The sequence below is a fragment of the Lepidochelys olivacea genome (assembly GCF_965140295.1).
Source record: "Lepidochelys olivacea isolate rLepOli2 genome assembly, chromosome: 7".
Lineage (NCBI taxonomy): Eukaryota > Metazoa > Chordata > Testudines > Cheloniidae > Lepidochelys > Lepidochelys olivacea.
The window spans coordinates 15196145-15219375 of record NC_140417.1 but is presented as its reverse complement, the minus strand read 5'-3'; the positions used below and the strand labels follow the sequence as shown (position 1 = coordinate 15219375).

The following is a 23231-nucleotide window of genomic DNA, read 5'->3' as shown; positions in this document are numbered from 1 at the left end:
ATGTCAAGACAATGCTGGTATCTGGGTTTAAACAGGTCTTGCCCCTTTCTCTAGCCATTACTACACCTGCAGATCTGCACTAAGGAATATAGCCCAAAGTTGCTGCAGCTGATGATGCAGAGCAACATGCTGCAGAAGGATGGAAGTGATTCAGTTTGTGGACTTGGTATACTTTCTATTCATTCAGACTCTTCTGCATGGTTGAAATACCCTGAACAATGTAATCCTCCCCCTTCTGCTTTGTGTATTCATATATCATGTGCAAGGTGGAACCATTAACACTAGACTTGTTCCCTTTACTCAATAACACTTGCTTTGCTTGTTGAGTAAAAAAGGAGGCAGGAGCACTGTTTGCAGAGAGCTACTGCTCTGAGTCTTATTGACTGCACAGCTGAGGTCTTGTGTCCCCGCTATGCTGTAGTTACAACGGAGGATGAGATTTCTTTTACGCTGCACTAGCATCTGCAAAGTCCTAACCAGCAAAACTCTTCTGGGTGATAAACTGTCTGATTGCATCCACCTGGCTTCCGAATTGAATTTTTTTCCTCACTCCAGGTTTTCCATTTTCTTTGTTGATAAGATTCATTGAAGATTGAAAAGAAAGATGGTCAAGGTGCTGAATTGGGACTCTGAACACTGGAGTTCAAGTTCCAACTTTTCCACAGACTTCCCATGGGGTGTGCAAATCACTTCATTTTTCCAAGCCTCAGTTTTCCATCCATAAAATGTGGATATAATATTGCCTCATCTGTTATTTTTGTGTATTCTTTCCTGTAAGTGGCTATGTGCAGAGGTCCCTGTCAAGTCAACGAGGCTTTGGGTGGGTGCAGCGCTCTGCTTACATGTTGTTCAGTGGAAGATCAGTTAAGCCAAATCTGCAGATATTCACGGATTATGTTTGCATATTGCACATCACATATCTGCGCAGGGCTCTAAAGATTAGAGGCTTACACACTTATCTCAGAGAGGCAAGGTCTGCCTCTTAAGGAGTCTGTACAGTTCCTAGCATAGTGCGGCCTAATTTCAGTTGTGGTTTCAAGGTACTACTGTTAGAAAAATATAATTATATTATAGTGGTTGCCACCTTAAAAACGTGATGATGAATAGATCCTAGTGGAGAGGATGACAAGGATAAGAACCATAGTCAGTAGTTTAACTGTGACTCCTGTTCCCTGAGCCAGCAGGGGCTGGTGGTGCTGCAAACTCCCCAACCGCTGGCCCCTGCTGGAGGGCAGCAATGATAGGGGGTTGGGGGGACATACCAGGGGAAGGGAAGAAGAGACTTCCTAAAGTCACTGAGTTTGACTTGCTCTCATCCATCCCTCCTCACAGTCTACCCAGGCAGGAGATGGGTGAAACTGCTTGACTTATTTTCACTGGAGAGAAGAAAACAAAGCCCACATTTTGCAGAAAGTCACCTAAATTTGGACTTTTGTGACAAGTTATTCTCAACAGTCCCAGCAGAGAAAGCAGCTAGGCACTGTCTTCTACCAAACAAAATATCCCAAAATGACTTTAGGGTCCATTATGCCTCTATGTGTTTATCTATTTCATGCAAGGCTGGTCATGGAGATTTGAATGTAAGATTACTGGGTTTTGAATGGTAGCCTAGACAGCTCATTACCTGAAAGGATGCACAAAGAGGATCAGTGGCCTCCCCAAAAAAAAAAAAAAAAAAAGGAGAACTAGGGAGCTGGGAAGGAGTGCTGGAAAAGAATGTCATGACCTTGCCTAGTTTATCTGATGAGTGATAATTTTACTGGTAGAAATAGTAATAAAAATATGGTATATGTGAGAAATGCCTTCAACAACAGAAAAATGTGTGTGCCTGAACTGCACATACATTTCATTAAGCCAGAGACAAGAGCTTTTCCCTCTCTTTCCCCCTCTGGTTCCCTGCCAGTGTGATTATTTTGCTTCCAACACAGCTCTAGCGGAGGCTTCATTTTGTGACTTATCTGGGTTCCCCATCTGCTTGGGCAGACCCAGTCTGCAGGTGGTTAGTACCACACTGAGTGGTATCCAGGAAATCTTTGCTAGAAAAAGTTGCCAAAAAAATAAAAATCAATGAGCCAGTTTCTAAGTGTGAATTTATAAGATTGACATCATAATGGCAATGGCTATAGGAAGCACATAAGCTTTGCGATAATAACAAGCAAACAGTTCATTTACTTTTATAGCCTAGATTCTGTACCAACAAACAAGTAAAAAAGGAGGGACAGAGCCTTGTTGTTGTATTGCACTTTTTGGTAATTTTATTTATTTTTCTTTATAGGGCTGTACTAAAATAATTACTTTAATTACCACAGAGATTAAACATTAAATAAAGTCAAAAGCTTTACTTTTACAGTATCTCTTTCTGTGCAACTTATGTATTAACATATTGCAGGGGGTTCATCCTGCATTCGTACTGACTTCACTGGCAATTGTGTGAATGCAAGGAATACAGGATCAGGTCCCATATTACATAGTGTTTTGTTATAGATGTAGGTTAATAAAACAGTGTATTGAATTGGCTGGTATGGAGGCTTTTGATGGCTCATTCAATAGTAAAAAGAAAAGGAGTACTTGTGGCACCTTAGAGACTAACCAATTTATTAGAGCATAAGCTTTCGTGAGCTACAGCTCACTTCATCAGATGCATATCGTGGAAACTGCTGCAGACTTTATATTAGTCTCTAAGGTGCCACAAGTACTCCTTTTCTTTTTGCGAATACAGACTAACACGGCTGTTACTCTGAAACCTGTCATTCAATAGTGTGAACACACCCAAAAGAAAATAAATAGATGAATCATGGTAGGTGCTTAAAGATCCAATATATAGGCTGTTAACACCAAGCCACAGGATTTGGAACCTAACCAAGTCAAGGTAGCATAGAAGCAATTCCATTAAGCAGCCTGATTTGTTTTTGTTGCTAGACTGAATTAAAGTTTACTTGATATTAGTGAAAATAACTTCTCATCAAGTTAATGGGTACCATAGTTTCACTTCCTATTTTACTAGTGTCTTAGGACACTTCTCTTCTGAATAGTTTTTTACATGTAGTTTTCTGCATAAGCTTTTTTTCCCCGGAGAACCTCCTGGTTCTTCTTTCACTGTTGGTAATATAACACTTTAAACTAAACACAGTACCTTACTTAAAAAGAGTGGTGGTTAGGTTTTTTTGTTTTTTTTTTGAGATTTCCCATCACTATTTAATTCCATCAATAATTTAACTAGTATCGTGGGGGGGGGGCGGGGGGAATGGCTGGTAACATACAGTTGTCATCTAAAAGATTAAAGTCCATCTCAACTGAAAACTGAGAAAACATCAAGCAAATATTTATCATACTGCATCTCTAGTAGCACCCAAAATTTGCAAAGCAATGTGTTTTCCATACCGAAAAGAAAGCATGATCCTTGTTCTGAGCAGTTCATAATCTTAAGACAGACCTACAGAGAGTAGGGGAATTTGTATATCATATTACATACATGCACTTAAAAAGGACATAGAAACTATTCCCAAATGTTGCTCCTCAGGTTTGTCATTTTCAAGTCAGCAAGTTTCCCATAAATATAATTGCTTATTTAAAATTCTGAGAAATATATAGGATGAGCAATAACTGTTAGAATTGACAGAAATAGCAATTTATACTTTGCAGTAAAGATTTTAAACTGTTGATGCTTTTTTTAAATTAAACTCAGAATGTAAAGACTTCACCTAATTGATACGATTTATCCAGACATTGAAATGTTTTGTATATAAATGTATTTGTCCACTAATTTATAAAGACCGTTTGTCTGAGTGCACAAGGTATCTTGTACTGTAATGAAGTTGTTTTAAGACGTTACGTCATCATTTCTTGGCAAACTTTTTTTTTTGGTTCTTGAAAACAGTTCACTTAGCAGCTTTGTTTACCCACAGGGGAAATCAGGATCTACAACTACCTTCTGCAATTCATAGCAATATCTAGGATTAGAAGGATGGCCGGTTTTTTAAATGTCAATACTTAATCAGTTTCTAATTAGTGATCATCTATAATTTAAATTTGATGAAGCACCTATCAGAATAAATGATCTTCATACTAATATGTGCATTAGCAAGGTGTGCATTTACTAGGTATTTTTGGTGTTGCTTAATAAAGTGATCCATAAAAAAACTCACAGAAAATATAGGAATTATTGTATCTGTGATAGACTACACGTATTGTCAACGACATTTGACAGCTTTGATGTATACTTTCTATAATAAAAAAATCTAAAATCCTGCATTCTGGACAACCACAACTATTCTATCTGCAAATACAAAACAAAAGTTACAAAAAATACTGATTTATAAGCGTTCTGCTTCCTGTTTAACAAAGTGCTTTTATGCTAGTTTAATTTCTTAGGCCCTGATCCTGCAGTGTGTTGCTGACAAGTGAATCTGTGAACCTTCTTGGAAACCTAGTGCAGGAGTTAAACTGAATCAGAGCTTTGGGATCCAATCCAGTTCCCTCTGAAATCAATGGGAGTCTTTTCACGGTCTTCCCTGGGTGCTGGATTAGGACCTTAAGCTTATGAGTAGGAAGACTTTATAGGGCAAATTCTGCTTTGCCGAATACCCTATGAAACTCCACTGACCTCAGGGGGGTTTCTTGAAGGGAAAGTCATTGGCGAATTGCACCTCATGTCAACTTTTCATGAAAGCAAACCAAACTGCAAAGATTGCATCGGAACTTGCTTAATGATTTTGAAGTTCAGCTGACTGTAAGACCATTGCTTGAATGCAAGGAACATAAGCTGAGCAGATCTCCAGTATGGTGGAGAAACCATGTAAACATTTTATTTAGATTAAGCAAGACCATTTTCCCCCATTAATTGTTTTAAAATTTATCTCACAAAGTGGGATTAGTGGCCCCATTTGAAGTATTGCAGTCAGAGGAACAGATCTGTTATACAGATGGAGATCCAAGCTAACATTGACATCTTCTGGTGGGATAACATAGGCCATATCTTAGAGTGCCTATGGTGGCGGTGTGAGCAGTTTCCCAATTTGATTATTAGGGGGATGGGTGGGGGGAAGCTCTTTCACCATCAGACTCTTGCAGGGACCAGATGTATCTGCGTCAACTTTGCATCAGACATGCCAAACCCACAGGAAAAAAAAAAAGGCAGAAATTGGGCTTGTTTTTGGCTTAATTGGCTTGAGAGTTGCTTGTTGGCTAGTAGCAGCTTCTTTTTTTTGATTGGCTCCTGGAAAGCAGGGGCAAGGGGGAGCGGAGAGAGTCAGGGGTGCACAGCAGGCCCATCACAGTCCCAGACTGCACACTGTGGCAGGGACCTAGTCAGAGTGCTGGGGTTCTTAGGGATTGGCTTGAAATGGAATTAGCTGGTTTACAGTGAAAGTCGGGGTGCTTATTTACCACATGAAAGTTGGCATCTGTGCTTTGCATTTGTCATAGCAAAAACCCATGAACATGAGCAGTGTGGGGAAAGGGAACATACACAGTTTCTAGGAAACCCAGAAACTGTGTATCTGGGACAGAATTGGTGATACGTGCATAAAACTGCTCTGCATTGGTCTATCAAGATGTCCAACCGCTACAACAAAAACTCTTGGTTAACCCTATAAAATACCATGGAAATACTGAACATCAAGAGAACCAGACATGTGGAAATATGCATGAGACACAGCTATTTAAAAAGTCACTTGAGCCAAATTCAGCCCTGGTGAAACTCCAGCATCTTCATTCTTTGAATTGAATAGAGCTTCCTCAGGGATGAATTTGGCCGACTTAGCTCATATTCTTGAATATGCAGCATAAAGGTAGGGAGAGTCCAGCTTTGGAGTCAGTCATATTTCGATCTCTGAAAATTATATACTTAGTTCTAAACTTCCTGCTATAATACACAGATAAATATTAGCTTATGGCACTTCTTAAGCAGTCATGTAACAATCCACGAAACAAGTAATGTGGAAGAGATTACTAATCACAAGGAACCCTATTCTGTTAAACTACACAAGCACAACTTCCAGTTGAAGCCTTTTGGAAGTTGCAGCCATGTAACGAACACAATTTGGACCAGCACTTTTGGAAGTGAAAGTTTTAGGTTATTCTGATTTTTTTTTTTACATATAATCAAAAAATTATGCTTAGAAAAGCCCCTATTTTGTCACTTTCATGCACTTTCAGTTCCAGTACAGCAACTGACTTGGGATCTCCTGCTTCTTTGTAGAAACAGCAATTTCTCTCCAGGTCTCTAATCAAAGGTGACAGCCATATAAATTGATGTATTCACAGGAGTTTATTAAATTAAATATCTGGAAATGAGATGCTAACAATTCCTAAATAAAACCCGTGAGTCTTTTTTCCCTTTGGTATTAAACTTTGTGAGGCAGCAGAGAAAGTATCAAACTATGCTATCATAAAAAGAATGATGGCTGGCATTTTAGAAAAGTGAGTTATGTATCAAGGTTATTGTACAAAATAAAGGCAAGAATATCTCTATGGCACTTTCATAACTCCTATACAGTTTGAAGCCATTACATCTCAAAACAATGTCCTGCTAAACATTTAAGACCAGTATTTAAAGGAAAGGCAAAGTAATTTTAAACTTTATATCTACCTTCTAGATCAAGTATATTTTGCCTATCTTAAAACTGTGTGCTCTAAATAAAGTTTGGTCTCTGTTCTCTTGCCACTTAAGTCAATAGCAAGATCTAGACCAAAGGTCTGGTGTGCATCATCAAAAGAAAACCGCACCACCGAATTTGGACAAATGAAATTTTCCACTGAGAACTTGCAAATTACAAGTTAAAGTTTCCCAAGGTATATTGAGCATTTTATAGTAGGATTTTCAAGAGCATTTGGCATAGCTCTGCTCCTACTAACGTCAATGAACGCCTATTGACTCCAATCGGAGCAAAGCTAGGTCAACAGTGACCGGTTCTGAAAATCTCACCCAGTGTATTGAGAGAAGCCATCGAACTTCACAAAAGGCCAATGTAAACATATTTGTAGTAAAGTGATTGTTTTTAAAAAGCAATTAATAAGAAAATGTAGTTTAATTTTTTTTGTTTAGGTATAGCTTAAGAAAAGGTATGCTCCATTATTGACTGCCTGCTTTCAATATATTAAAAGATAACAGCTCAGTCAGTTATAACCACAAAGAATACAAGACAAAGTTAGTGTCTTTCAAAATCAGATGTTCATTGGTCTATTTTGCATTAAAAATTAGTCTCTTAATTCTCTTATTAGCTTTTCAGAATAGGAGACCAATCTTTTGGGAAGCACAACACTTATTAGTATTGTGATATGACAATATTGGTTTAATGTAGATTAGGGGTTTTGTTTTTTTACTGCCATGCATTCCCCCCTATTTTGTTGTAATTTTCTAGGTGTTGAGACTATAGGCTTGTTTACATTTGAAATGCTACAGCAGGTTCTCCCCTTGGCACAGGCAATCCACTTCTATGAGAGGCAGTAGCTTGTTTGATGCAACTTCTGTTGACCTCGCACTGTCTATACGGAAGTCAGCTTAACTATTTCATTCATAGGTGTGGATTTTTCACAGCCTTAAGCAATGTAACTAGGTCACCCTAACTTTTTAGTGTAGGCCAGCCTAAGCCACTTGTAGGAACACTTTTCTTAGCTACAACTCCTGTGTTTACTTTTTCCTAAAGGCATATTTATTTAGGAGATTTATTCTGTGTCAAGTACAAAAGATCTAATGGTGGAATTTCCTTCAATAAGTGTTTTTCTGCCTCTTTTCTTTATAAATCAAAGCAAACACTAATATTTTGTTAACACAGAGTGTACATCTATGCAGAGAAATATGAACAAAACATTAAAAACCCAAAGTGTGACAGACAAGGTCTGCAAGATATATTATGGTATAGAAACAAGCTCAATATTCTTTACAGATGCCATGGTATTTAATGGCCTCATTCTGCTAATTGCTTGGCACCTTCTTTGTGACACTCACTCAGCACCTTGCAGAATGAGGCTTTTAATTAGGTGAAGATGCACGATTAGCATTTGAAATACAAGACTGCTGTGAATTAATATTATGGAAACAGATAAAAAGGGGAAATGAATTACATGCTTCCAGAAACTTTACATAGATTTTCTTCAGTCCTATGCCTACAAAATGTCTGCCAGAAAACAAAACAAAAAAGCCAACCTTTAGCTTGGAAGAATGAAGTATCACACATGTATTGTTCATGTAACTATGGTAACCTACAAGTGCCACCAGTGTTTCTATTTCATACACAAATGAGGGGACAGCTGTGGAGACCACATGTCTGCCAATAGAATAATATATGTGAACTGGGATAGCTTGGGTCAGAAAATTATAACTCACTTATATTAATCAGGGCTTCAAAGAACAGACAGCTCTTTAGTTATAATATACACATCATAATAAAAGTCAGAGTAAGAATAGTTTTTAATTCTTGAAGGATGATTGTTCAGTAAATATTTCCAATTTTTTTGCAATTTGCTTGATACTGTATTTGTTTGAATAATGCTGTAAAATGCAATGTTTTCTTGTAAATATCACTTGATTTCAACCCTGCCCCCCTTTGGTTTAATCTCTTCCTGATGCCCTAGTCCAATCCTGTAGTCCTTACCTAGTTGGCACCCAATCCAAATCCCACTGAGGTCAAAGGAAGTATTTTTTCATTGACTTTAATGAGCTTTGTATTAGGTCCATAACGGCGAGTTTTGCCTGAGTAAGTACCCCATGGAATGCTGAAATATTGTGGTTGACATCTGTAATGATATTGATGAATAAAATCTTGGGGGGGGCGGAGCTTGTTTTACTTGTTAATATCATGCAAATAAACTAGAGGCCCAGAAGTAACCTTTGGTACATCAGAAACAATCTTACCATGACCTTTGTTACAAAGGTTGCCATGTGCAACAGTGGGCATTTTAAAATAGAATTAAAATCTGTTTAAATAAGTTTGGAGGTGGCATCATCCTTGATAGTCACAAAAATTAACAGCAAAGTCATAGCAATAAAAATATTTTAATAAATTATGCAAGCTGTAGTTTTAAATGTTGTACCTGAGTTATGATTCATACAAGGTGTTTTACTAGTTTCCCCTAAAAGTCAAGCGCTTCCAAATGTTGCCTTCATTGACAGGTGCAGTATGCTGCTATAATGATGTACTGAGAAAGCATAACACAAGAAATATAATTAAGGAGAAGTTTTCCTTGGTCTCCAAAGTGCCCTGATATTGCATCAAATGAAAACAACGAGGTTAGTCCATTACTTTAGTGAATGCTGCTTTGAGTGTAGGAAAACAGAACATGTGCCCTTGAAAGAATTCTGCTAGCAATTGCTTGCATGTATAACCTCTGATAATTAAATATTAATCAAAGCTCTGTTCTTGAGTTAAATGCTTGTACTGTATCCATGAGCTGGAATAAGATGCACAGACTAAACACTTTTTTTAAAAACAGATCTTGCTACCAAAGATCTTGCTAAATATCTCAAAAGCAATCATCTGAATTAAAAAACAAACAAACAAAAAAAACCAGAAATCTGTCTGCTTTCCATGTGAACTTGCTACCTTATTGCAGAAAAGTCTTCCACAATTCATGTTTCCTAATTTTTTAGATTGATTAAAGTAGATCACTGTATATGCCATGGAATGTGCAACATAGCTATTTCCCTTTCTAAACAATATAATCTCAGTGATTGGTACAAGCAGTCTTTTAGTTTCATCACTGTAACTTATCCTTTTGAAGTTCAATAAAGTTATTAGGATATGTACATTTTATAAGGATGGTATAAAGGTCTATTCAGATAAATTTTGAATTGTGAAAGCAAATACTTTTGTTAAATGGCAATTCCATGATGTTTTCAGCTCTTGGAAAAAAAATCTCAAGCTTCAGAATGTAAACTGAACACCCACAGTAGGGGATGAGGAAGGAATCTCTTCCTTTCAGGGTATGGTACTATATATGCATGCAGCATTATGGAAGGAAGGGGGCGTCAACTTCTTCTGGAGCATCAGATATTTACCACTACCAAAAGCAATATACCATATTACATAGGCCAATAGTCTCATCAGATATAACAAATCCTATTTCATTATCTGGAATGCTTCCCCCCCCCCATGAATTCATTTGTTTTTCTCTGTCCAAATTTATCTTTCTTAAATTTTTTTAATTCCAATTTATAGGACTTGAAGAAAAATATTTTATTTAAATAAAACACTTAAGATAACAATGAGATCTCATCTGATGTAAGGCTTTGGTCATTTTAAATGTCTCCAGGATTATTTCATGTGCACCTAAATTACTTACTTTACAATAAAAGGTTTACAGTCTCATTTAGAAATGTTCATAAGGAAAAAGGACAAACATTCACAGAAGAGCTTTAATACTAGGATTTGTGACTTGGCAAATACTGTGCAGCTTTAAGGCGAAAATGATAACTGCTTGGTTGGGTGATCTGTCTATCGTCTTTCAACTATAACATTTTTTTATTTAAGTTTGATTTTACATTTTTCCCTATTGCCTAGTGGGAAAAAATGCATTGAACCAGCACTAAATAACTTAAGGAAACATCTAAAATAGCAGACTAACATGTGTTGTATTCCTCCTCATAACATCCAACACTCTAATACAATGCATGGCGCGCGCGCTCTCTCTCTCTCTCTCTCTCTCTCTCTCTCTCGCTAGATGCCTCCTTCCATGAGGTTTTAGAAGGCAGGGGTTAACCCCTTTCAGTGAATGGGCCCTTTTACTCTTGAGAGCAGCCTGAGACTCCAACAAAAGGAGAGGCAACTGGTTCTTGGCATGTTAGTAGGTATATTCACCCAGACTCACGTGCAGCTCATGCTGCAAGCCCTTTGTCCTACTGGGCTTCACGATGTTGGGAGGTGAACAGTGCACAGGGTGCTGTCTATCAAGCTAATACTGGAGAAGACAAGTCCTTGGTTGTGGCCATTTGAATCAGGTTATTGATTTTCAGCATCCTGAATTGTTACATTAAGCCACAATGATGTGGAATGGGAATGATTGTGATACTTTTATATTTTAAATCTTAGGCTTGCATATAAAAAAAAAAATTAGGGCAGATTCTCAGCTGGTGCAAATCTGCATACACCATTGGATTCAATTTACACCAGTTCAGGATCTGGCCCTAAATTATTTGAGCCCAGTGAGATTTAGTGCATTTTCTTCTGCTGAGTTTGTGATGTGTAATATTAGAAAGTTGTACAATGGGCAAAATTGTGTCACTTGAAGCATTTTTTAAAATATAATGGTACAGAAAAAAAATCTATATGTAGGAGTAAACAGCTACTGCTGAAATTGCAAATCATACTCTCCTCCCTACCTCTACCATCCATCTCATCCACACACACTTTTAAATATTACCAAAACAAGTGAATACAGGTATGGAGCAGTCATGACTACAATATTTCATTGCAAACAACAATCAAAGAATTTGGCTTTCAGATAAAAGTGACAGCCATTCATACAATTCCCAAACAGAAAAACTTACACTGAGCCTTTATTCCATTTTCTGAAGGTCTATTGTTAAACTGAAGACTCCTTGTCTTTTCAAATTCCTTCATGTGAATGGAAGAGGCAAGACATCTGCCAGGATACACTCACATTTGCATGCAAATCAGAGATTTGGAGACACACACACATGCCCCTGCTAGACAATCAGCACCAGTTTCACTCTATACATAAAGTGATCAAACTTCATTCCTCTACTTTTTCCATACATGACTTGCTGTCAGTTTTATTTCAGTAGTTTACCAGTGAGATAAATGCACTAGACAAGTACATGACATAGGAGGAGGAAACTAGGAAAAGTGATTAAATAAAACAAAAGCAAAACTGAAGTAGCCTAGAGGAAAGCAAAGTGCCTTAAAAATGATTTGGGGGGACACCAAAAGCCTATCTGAATGGCAGGCAACATTCCTTAAAAACCATCTTATCCATTTTCTTGTTTACCCTTGTGGGTTTGAAATTTACAAACAGACCCCCCACAACCCTGGATTATCCTAATGCTCTATGAAATCACTATTCATGCAGTAATCTTACTACCCTTTATAACTTTCTTGGTGGTGAGAAACTATACCTTGGCCATGTACAGGGCAGACTTGGCAGCAGCCAGCTTTTCACTGGAGGGCTCTAGCTTCTATAAAGGACAGGAACCTCGAGGCTGAATCCCTGACTAGAAAAGCCGGCTGACTGGAATTTCCTTGGAGGACAGGGAACCCCTTGCTCCTGCTGTCACCATCCTCCCTCGCCCCCTACCCCACATCCCTCCCAACACAAAGGACACTGCCTGGCAAACTTTCCTCACTTTGTCTGCCTGGCACAGAGTTGGTAGCAGCAGGAACTCCCTGCTGGTCCCCTAGCAGGATGGAGCGAAGTGGAGATCGCTTGGAACCACCACACCTATTAGCACGTGTGGAGATCATAACCTGTGTGTGTGTGTAAGGGCGGGGGGGGGGGCTGATGGGGGAGGGGACGTTTATTATAGTCCCATTATGAATCTTAACCCTTAGCCGGCTGCGTCAGCCTGGGCTGAGGCTCCCCTCCGCCGGGAGGCTGCTTTAAAGTAGCCTCAAGGTTTTCAGGGCGATTTTGCTCGACCTTTAAGAGACAAAGGCGGGTCCTGCGATTGTCCCCGGGGTGGCCCCTTAACCCCCGCAGTTCAGCACTGGCAGCCCCCACTGCTGGATGCCTGCCCTCCCCTCCTTCCCTCCCTCCCCCCCTGCAGCTCCAAGTGCGTCTGCCCTCCCCAGCCAAGGAGGAAACACTTACCCAGCGGGTGCGAGGCGGCGGATGCTAAGCCCCGACTCCTGCCCCTGGCCGCACGCTGGGACGCGGAAGGACGGGAGCAGGCTGGCTGCCCATCCACCAGCTGCTGCCCCTGGGCAGAAGATGCCCCCGTTCACGGAAAGGGGACGGGGGGACGTGGCTGGGATTGTTTTTGGGTCAGGGTCCAGCCCCCTCCCCCCCCACCGGGGGGTGGGGAAAAGCGCGATACAATTTGTAGAAGAAAAAAACTCAAAGTCTCGGCCAAGCCCTAAGCGCTGCTGGCTGCGGTGTCCGCTCCACACCCCGCTGCTCAGCCAGCCAGTCCCTCGGTCGTCGTCGTCGTCTTCCTCCTCCTCCTCCTCCTCCTCTTCTCCGCTGCCGCCTTCCCTCCTCCTCCTCCTCCGCTGGGCTTTGTGCTGCCTGCAGCCAGCGTGCACCTGGTGTAAGCAAAGCAGGTCAGCTGATGGGCCGGCTCCTGATTGGCTGCCCCCCCTTTCCACCCCCCCCCATCCCTCCCTCGGAGCCCCAAGCCGGGCACCATCTGCAGGGGCTGGGAACAAAGGCGGGGAGCGTGCGCGGCTGGGCCGTGGGGCCCGCCAGGCAGGGCGCTCCCCGCTGCTGCTGTGGGAACCAGGGGGCTGTGGCAGCCTCTCCGCCCTGCCCCCCCCCCCCGGCTTGTGTTGTCGTTGGGGTGCTGCTGCTCTGTGGTGCAGGAGGACAATGCGAGCCGGTGCATGGGCAGCACAGAGGGGCCAGGGCTGGCGCTGCGCAGCGCTACGCTTAGCGGGGAGGGGGGGGGGGTCACATTTTTGCAAAGGAGAAATCCTGTGGGGAGCTCGGGGTGCGGGGCATTGGGTGTTGTCGCGGGCGGCCCAGGGCATGGCTGCAAAGCAGAGTCATCTCCCTAAGGAGGCGGGCTGCTGCTGCTGAGCTGGCATCTGGGCAAAGGCCCCAGGATTCAGGGCTCCCCAACGCTTTGGTGTCTGAAGAGGGCTGTGTTTGTCCCCCTCTCCCCCACGGTCACACTCAGGCCAGGAGCGGGCCCCTGTCTCTCTTGGTCCCTAGGGGTGGCTTTGGCTCTTGCTCTTGGGAACGTTTCTGTACCTCCGAGCCTCCTCAAGCTCTCTCCTCTTTGTCCCATGAAAGCCCTGAGCGCTTTGCTGAGCGGTGGGGTTTGGCCAGGATAAGGGGGGAGATGCAAAGGCGGGGCCAGTCAAGTTTCAGACAAAGAAGGCGAGTGTTTGTCTCTCCCTGGGTTTGTTAATGATGTTGGGTCTGTGTAGCACCCTTGTACCAGGGATCAGATTGGGAAAACATAAGTACCAAGTTCTTCCCACCACCCAAGTGCTGCCTATGCATGAAGTTAAAAGTCAGATGCCACTCCTAGTTTACAGGTTTCAGAGTAGCAGCCCTGTTAGTCTGTATCAGCAAAAAAACAAACAAACAAGGAGTCCTTGTGTCACCTTAGAGACTTACAAATTTATTTGGGCATAAGCTTTCGTGGGCTAGAACCCACTTCATCAGATGTATGAAGTAAAAGATACAGGAGCAGTTTAGAGTGAGCAGTTTTCATAATATGGGATGCCTCTGCTTTCTTGTTTGGATCAGTCAAATAGCTACCAGTGCTGATATTTAAATTGTCATTAGGCTTTGGTGCTAACATCCCTGGGCATTCATTGAGCCAATTCAAATCTCTCTTCAAGCGGTTGGGAGTTTGTCTCTCTGCCAGAGATCACAGAATTGGTTCACATGCTGAAGGCTGTCTTTGCAGTGCTAAGGTCTAGAGACTTCCTAATTCTTTAAAAATGAGAGCCTAGATTCTAAAGCACAAGCTACATCTACCAGAGGAACTAGCTCACAGGGCACCCATGACCTAGCACCATTTGTCTCTTGCCTTTCATCTAGATTGAATACAAAACGATTTATACAATAAACAATATATGGAGGAGAGTAATGCTAATGCTGAGATGTGATGTGTTCTCAAGTACAATGGTGGCCACTGAAAAATTCAATCTTTGCCAATCAGAACTATATTTATTTCCCATTCTAAGTATAGGGGCAAATGCTTATATGACTCAAGACACCACTGTGCAGTAACTGTTGGCCAACATGCTGCTTTTTAAGTAGCAACTGTTGTACTGCAAAAACTCATTGTATGTTGAAGCCATAAATGGAGGGCATTCCTAATTGAGGCACAAAGAACATTTACAGGTTAGGGAAGTTCTCTTACAGGAAAGTGAGACAACATCACTCACTGATGTTATGTCCATGTATCGTTAATGACTGCTTAAAAAGGAGCTTGGTGAATTAGCTAGGATTTAAAAAGAAGCTGGCTCAAACTTCAGCCCTACAAGCAAATTGAATCTGAGCAGGGCCTGGTTTAAATATGTACGTCAGCATCATCAGCTTCCCATTTATTCCCTGTTTTCTCTCTCTCCTCTTGTCTGATTCTTTCAGTCTGGACTCATTGACTTATATTGTTCCTTATTTTTCCTTTTCTGCCACTGACCCCTGTCTTTATCCTCTGAACTGCTAACAGATTTCTTCATGCAAGCTGGCTGTGATTTCCCTAGCAGAATGGCAGCAGGTGAATGATACTTGGTTAGGGCCTGGGCGAAATGCTGTGTTCAAAAATCTCCAAGACAGTGCTTCAGAGGCACCTCTGGCCCAGGCGTGACTCAAAGTGTGTGAGATTTGAACACACCAGGCAGATAGATCCAGACACAGGCTGGAATGTCCCTAAAGATAAGGAGGTCCAAAAGAAGAGGTTCAAGGTGTTCTCTCCAGAGAGCTTGCATGCAGCACAAAGCATTCTGCTCCATGCCATGCAGCACTAGAGCTTGAGTCGTCAGCGTCACATTAGCATTTCCCTGGTGGGCCTGGGCCCTTAAGATCAATTGCAAGTTTGGCAGCATAGTGTGAATTAGCCCTTCTCCAAAACTTTTGATGGTCATGTATCACTCTGGCTTAAATGAAAACGGATGCCTGAAGAGTGCTACATTGCTTTGTTCCCCCATTTTGCATACCATCCATTAAAATGAACCCAACCAACTTTTAATACTGTATGACTTTTACTCGTGTAGTCTGACTACCCGAATCCTTTTATTATACCATGCAAATAATTAGGTATGTTCTACCCTGGGTTCCACTTGAGCAACCCCATTTAAATACATGGACTTGCATGGGTCTACCTAAAGGTAGAATTTGTCCCAGTATGTTTAATAAAGGCAAGATAAAGTGTCCGGACATGTAAAATGAGGTAACTTTGTTGCTTTTGCCTAGGGAAATAATGGAAATATTAATATGGCACTTTCTCAGGAAAAAGAAAAGGAGTACTTGTGGCACCTTAGAGACTAACCAATTTATTTGAGCATAAGCTTTCGTGAGCTACAGCTCACTTCATCGGATGCATACTGTGGAAACTGCAGAAGACATTATGCATCCGATGAAGTGAGCTGTAGCTCACGAAAGCTTATGCTCAAATAAATTGGTTAGTCTCTAAGGTGCCACAAGTACTCCTTTTCTTTTTGCGGATACAGACTAACACGGTTGTTACTCTGAAACCTTTCTCAGGAACTGATTTTAACAACAAGGAAAGCTCTCTTTTTAAATGAGATGAAGATAAGTTAAATACATAGCCAATATGGCCTTTGGTTAATTACGCTAAAGGCCTCAGCTCTCCCATTGAGGCAATGAATACTTCCTCAAAATCCAAAAAGGTCATTCAGATCACATTAAAAGAACAGTCAAGTTTTTCATATGCAAAGAAATTGAATTTTCAGAAGAATCCCATAAATGGTCTCCAAATGTTTCTTTCCTTTCCACAGCATTCTGAACTCTCACCTCTCTACATGGTACAAATCCACCATCCATCACGTTATTGGTATGTAAATGATATAATAGTTGAAACTTCCTTGCAGAATCCTGTATATTGTGAACAGCTTCTGTTCTTGGCTCTTTTGGGGGGATTTATTATCTCTTTTGAAATGGAATAACTTTAGCCTGTATTTCTCCAATTGTTAGGTGTATACAATTATTATACCCCATTTACACAAAAATGACTTTTTTCTAACTATATAAAGCAAAAATAGGCAGATCCAACAGAAAGAAAGAGGTATTCCTTGCAGGCTTATTGCATGCATTACCTGTTTTGGGGGAATATTTTAGATTTTATTTTCACACTCAAGCTAACAATGCCTTTTGCTCAAAGGTTTTTCTGTATTTTACTTAGTAGAACCCTGTGTATGTACAGAGGTAGAAAACAGCTGTGGGTATGCTAGGAATCTTGCTATACGGGAAAAAGGTTGTCCATATTTGATTTTCCTGAGCAACAAAGTACTCATCTACGCATCCACATGACAGTATGCATCAGTTGAAGTCTTTCATTATTCTAAATTAGATGCACGACATGTGAAGTGTTCAAAAGTCAGCTTCTAAACCAGGGTTTTCAATGTCTGGTTATAAAGCGAATGAGGATGATTGCAGTGTGTTTATGTTCAGTATGGATCCTCCTAGATGGTCACATGCATTGATACGTTTTATTTGTACAGCTAGTACAAATATAAAACTTGTGCTTATTTATCATTTAAGACTTAGGGCGTATTTCTCTGTGAGCTAAATTACACAGCTGCTAATGAGCACGAACTGCTAAAAGTAATCATGTGTACGCTAGTGTAAACGTAACCTGTTTTCTTTGGTGTGAAGTGTCTGTTTTACACAGAACTGGGTGGAAAACCAGGGCTTTATTTTCCATCAGTCTGTCACTTTAAAGGTTGGAGCTTTGCTAAAGAAGTTAGGAGGGCACAGTTATGGAAAGCAAGGTGTGGTTGCTTGCACCAAAGTGTGGTGGACCTGAAAAACATTTCCATCAGTGGGGCTTGTGTAAACTGTGTGTTGATTCCAGCAAAAAAAATCAGTAAAATGCTTCAGTTTGAAAAAGCACCCTAAACTAGGATTGTAAGAGACAGTAAGTACACTTCCATACAGGCCATGTGCTAAACCTAGCAAATGATATGCACAGTTGCCAACTTTCATGTGGTAAATAAGCACCCTGACTTTCACAATAAGCCAAAAATCAAGCTAATCCCATTTCAAAACAATGCCAAAACAAGCCAATCTCTCAGAACCCCAAAACTCTGTGTGACTAGATCCCCCTGATGTGCAATCTGGGACTGTGGTGGGCCCGCTGTGCACACCTGACTCTCCCCCTGCTTGCCTCCCATTGCCCCTGCTTACTGGGAGCCGACCAAAAAAAAAAGAAGCTACAAGCCAAAAACTAGCCAACAAGCAAATTAAGCCAAAAACAAGCCCAATTTCTGCATTTTTTTTTTTTTTTTTTGCGGGTTTGGCATGTCCGATGATGCGGGGGCCTGTAAAAGAAACCTCATCTGTACTATACTGTTCTGCCACTATGTGGCACTGTCTGTAAAATACCCGATGTAAGCTAACCTCAGCCATTCCTTACAGTGCATTAAAGCATCTTATGATGGACGCATCTGGTGCATATCTCATTCAGAATCAAGCTCTGTAGCCAGTTCATTTCTGGTATAGGAACATGACATGGTGTCAGAAGTAAAGTAAGAACAGAAACAGAAGGAACAAAGCAACAAAGGTTGCAGGATCTCATCAACATGTCATTCATCAATGCCACAGAGAACTTCAGCTTTCACAAACCTTCACAGTGGACAGACTGGAAGCAGTATTTTGCAAGATTTCACATTGCAAACAAGCTCCACAAAGAAACTGGAGATATACAGGTATCTCCTTTAATTTATGTTATGTGGAAGCAGGAAGTGCATCTTTAAATCCTTTGACTTTACTGAGGACAGTCAAAAATATGACTGTAAAAAGATTCTGATTATGTTTGATGGATAGAAAAATGTGATTTATGAAAGAGCATATTTTCACCAGAGAATTCAAGAACCAAGGAACGCATTGAATGTTTAATAAGTGTTCTGCATACATTGTCTAAAAACTGTGCTTTTGGGAATGCAAAACACACAAATTTCAGAGACAGGCTGGTATTGGGTTAACAGATAAAAATCTTTCATGGCAGCTATCACTGAAGACAGATTTAACCATAGCCACAGTTATACAGATAGCAAAGCAGTCTGAACTAGTCAAACAACAGAACAAAAGGCAGGATCAGCTTAAAAAAATGAGACTAGGCTAGAAGCTATAAACAAACGTTTGAGTGTTAAAAGTCACTATCATAAAACCCCTAAGACAAGGAAAGAGAACTCCCAGGCTAAGAAGGACAAATTTCAGCCTAGATGCATGAGGATGCAGAAAAAGTAATATCCGAAGAGCTGATGCATGTCCAACCAAAGGTATGTGGTGTAATAAATGCACAAAATATGGATGTTTTGTAGTTGTTTGATACACCAAAGCAGTCAGAGAGTTGATTCATATTACAGACAATCAAAAGCCATTTTGGGGAGGGGTCATTCACTTGTGATGACACAGAGCCTGCCTGGAGCGTGAAATTGAATGTTCATGGAAAGGCTATTGGCTTTAAAATTGGACTTGATGTCGCAATCATCTCAGAAGGAACTTACAATCAGCTTCAACCCCTGACAAAGCTGAAGTCAGCTGACACAGCCCTGATTAGCTCTGGAGGTATTCTGAACTGCATGGGTCAGTTCACCACAGAAACAATTTATAAAGACAAAAGCTTTGCTTTCAGAGTGTATGTGATCAAAGACCAACAAGCATCTCAGCTGCCATATGGCAGCCATGATGGGCCTGCTGAGAAAGGTGGAAGAAATTGATGGAGGATTTGTTATTGGACTTTTGGAAGGAGATCAAGTATAAATCAACTTAAGAGAATGCTGAACCATACAGTGTACAAATATCCCTACCAGGGAGATCTTGGAAAAAACTGGCTGCAGATTTATGTGAATTCAGAGGACATCATTGCCTTGTTCCTGTGAACTCCTTTCCCAATGTACTTGAAAGACGTAATATGTTGCAGCAGTAGTCAGAATCTGAAGTGCACATTTGCTCATTTTGGTATTTCAGACAATTAGTGATGGACAACAGACCACAACTCACTGCAGCAAAATTTGTCATTCCAAGCAAAATATGACTGTGATCATATCGCTAGCAGCCCACATTACTCACTAGCGAATGGAGACGCTGAGAGAACTGTACAGACAGACAAGAAAAGCCTACAACTGGAGGATCCATTCCTTGCTCTTCTGAGTTACAGATCAACACCAAATAGCGGTTACTGGATATAGTCCAGTACAACTTCTGATGGGAAGACAGCTCAGCACTATAGTTTCTTTTCCAAAATTGGAACAATCTCCAGAGTGGCCAGACATGAATAGAGTAGCCAAATCAGATAAAAAAACTAAAAGACTGCAAGAACACTTTTACAACAGATGTCACTCAGAGACTTGCCCGGTCTAGAACCTGGTGCTTGTGTTTGTGTCAAATTGGATGGAGAAAAAAGGTGGACAACTCCAGCTGTCGTAAAGAAAAAGAATTCAGCACCCAGATTATATGCAATCAACACCAACAGAGGAGAGTTCAACAGAAACCATCAAGATCTACAGTTTATTCCTCAGGAAGAACAGTCAACAGAACAAACTCTACAGATGACAAAGGGAGGAGAAGACTCAAGGACTCTTAAGACCGACCACAGCCAGTCGTTACAAGTAATGGATAGCCAGAATACGGAGTTGTTACGTGTTTGGGTCATGTACTTAGAAAATCAGTACGATTCAGAGATACTTAACAGACTGATACCTATTGAACTTCAAAGATTGCCTGATAGTATAAATATAGTGAATGGTACGAATGTAGAGTTTAAAGGGGGAGATGTAATGGAATGCTAAACTGTATTATACCATTTAGCCACTAGGTGGCACTGTCTGTAAAAACCTTATATAAGCTAACCTCGGCCATACTTGCCCGTGCATTACAGGCTCTTATGATGAACACATCTGGTGTGTATCTCACTCAGAAGCAAGCTCTGTAGCCAGTCCATAGCTCATACAGGTACACAATAGGGCCTATGAAGCTTGTCTACTCACTCGTGTATCTCATTAGCAGGTCAATCCTACCTCCTTCTTCCAAGACATCACAGGGTCATCTTGTCGTGCCAGAGGTGCAGCCGTACCTTACAGGTGGTGGGAAGGTAGAATTTATAGAGGTCATGTACTCACTACTTGCCACAGACCTCAGTTCACGGAGGTTCCATTCACACTGCTGCAAAACAAGATTTTGGATGACGGGCTATATAGCAGCTATGTGTTGACAAAGAATTACTCACATGCCCTTCGCTCAGCTTTTGGAGTGAGGATTTTGGCCATGTCGCCAGTTCTTATGATTTGATCACAAGCCTCGTGATAGTCAGTGTTTTTCTTAAAGTTCTAGGTTCTGCAGTCAGGCTCTTATGTGAGAATCTGAGCTTTCATTACAAACAGAGAGAGCTCCTAGCCCTCAGGGTCGCACAGGAACATTTGAAACCATGAACCCTAAAGGCTCAAAACCCACAAAGCAAATTGAAGAACCTAAAATGTATTATTTATTAAAATCTTACAATTTTAAAGCCAAGCCAATCTCATGATTTTGGGCCTGACTCACGATTTCAAAATCAGGGTGGTCCACACTGCTTTTGTGAATAGCTGCTGATTTATATAAAAACAACAACAAACAAAGCCTTTCAGACTGTAAACTGTAAATAAATACATTTGTATGGTAGACATTGACAGTCATTGTTGCTGGGACCTTGTTCATGCCCTAGGCAATGTCTAATGGCACAGCAAAGGATTTATTTTCAGACTAATAATACAATACTCTATGCAGCCCCCTCACTGACTTTCCAACATGCATGCCACTGAAATTTTTCTCTGAAAAGATACCATACCACTAAGCTGCTTAACTTTCTGAGTCTCTACATAATTCTCATCTCTGAACTATGTTGTGACTCTCTGTTGTCTGTTTCCACAAGGAGAGCCCCTAGTGTTCTCAATGGGAATTCCATACAAGAAAGGAGGGCAGCATATTTCACACAGATTCTCATTGCAGGGTCCTGGAGCTGTATGTCACAACAGTATTTGCTATGAACTGGTGTGAAAAGAAATAAGTCTCTAAAAATGCCCAGTGGTTTGTTGGGATTTTTGCAAGATAAATATGAATGTTACTGAAGCCTGATTTGCAAGTTAAGTAGAGAAATAAGTATTGAAATTTGCATTTTGTGCTTACGTGTTCCTTAGCTTGGATGACACTTTATATTAGTGAGATGAAACACTACTAGGTTTCCTTTTGACCCAATTTCCTAAACTGTTAGCATGTATTTATGTTCAAAATTGCCTGATTTGTGCATGCAGTTACTATGACAGCCTATTAAAATTATCTGTAAGTAACTGAAAGCCAATGACCAATTATACATGTATAACTGGTCATTAGCATACAGTTTACCCCAGTATACATGTAGATATAATAATTGCATGCATAAATTACATATGCAGTTATACACAGAATTTTGCACCTCTTGTCATGTGTATAGAGTTTCCAAAATCGTTTTTGAGTATATATATATTGAGTGCACCAGTCACCAGGGTGCTTAGGTTCCAAATGCAAGAATTAAAGTCTCAGTTTTGACCTGGAAGGACCATTTTGTCTGCTCAGTGAGGTTGTATTATTTCTGCAAGAGCTCCCTTTGTGAAGAAGAGGACTGGCTGGCCAAAATGTTGCAGCCTCTATTGAGGAAAGGCTGCTGTAAAGAGTTGCCATATCTGTTCTTTAAAGGAGTCAAGACATGAATACATCTTGATCTCCTGCTGTAGGGAGTTCTAGAACCAGGACCTTAAACAATATTGAGAGGTGTTTTTTAAAGTGGGTCATTCATTTCAGACAAGTATCCCATACCACATCTCTTATGTATTATTAATTTTGTAGCTTTTCTTTTTGGTTGATGCATCCTTCCCCAAACGATTTATGCTTTGAATGTTTCATGACTGAAGAGTGCTAATCTTATTTCATCATTTTATGATAAAACCTCATAAGCTTCTCAGAAATCCTCGTTTGCCTTGAAGAAAATTAAGTTTAATTGCAATCCTATCATTGTCATCTACCCTAAGAACAGAAGTCATGACAAATAAAGCATGAAAGCTGGTTCACCAGATTTCCATTGTGTGCAGAACATGCATGAGAGCATTTTTGCAATATCTGGTACAAGAGGTGAATCATTACTTTTCATTGACAATAAAAGTCCACTTCTCAAATTTCATGGTATTGCAGGGCTGGAATATATAAGGCTCAGAGATTTATTTTTTTGCATTTCCTAGAGGGGCAGGCCACACAAAGTCTTCTGCACTGCAGACTGAGGTAAATTATGTGTGTGTCTGTCTACTTAAGTCATTATATGGCCCTTATTTGAGTTGTAGCTGAATGGCTCCCAGGTAATAAAAACTGGAAATTACAGGAATAGTCTCTCTCTTTTCCTTAACAGCCTGTAG

General features: G+C 40.6%; 2 protein-coding genes across 4 annotated transcripts in view; one reads left to right on the top strand and one right to left on the bottom strand.

The window, feature by feature from the left end:
* LRRN1 (leucine rich repeat neuronal 1) overlaps positions 1–13137 on the bottom strand; it is a 40816-nt gene extending 27679 nt beyond the window's left edge. The window contains exon 1 of the mRNA XM_084633475.1: positions 12766–13137. The gene's annotated coding sequence lies outside the window, so the exon portion shown is untranslated. The remainder of the gene's footprint in view (positions 1–12765) is intronic.
* Positions 1–23231, top strand: part of LOC311523475 (uncharacterized protein) — a 359706-nt gene that overhangs the window by 268894 nt on the left and 67581 nt on the right. Inside the window, exons 1-2 of one of the 3 annotated variants that reach the window (XR_014712345.1) lie at positions 13148–13217; positions 16590–16645. The exons of the other annotated variants lie outside the window; for them this stretch is intronic. The gene's annotated coding sequence lies outside the window, so the exon portion shown is untranslated. Of the gene's footprint in view, positions 1–13147; positions 13218–16589; positions 16646–23231 lie in introns of those variants that run through there. 3 annotated transcript variants of the gene reach the window in all.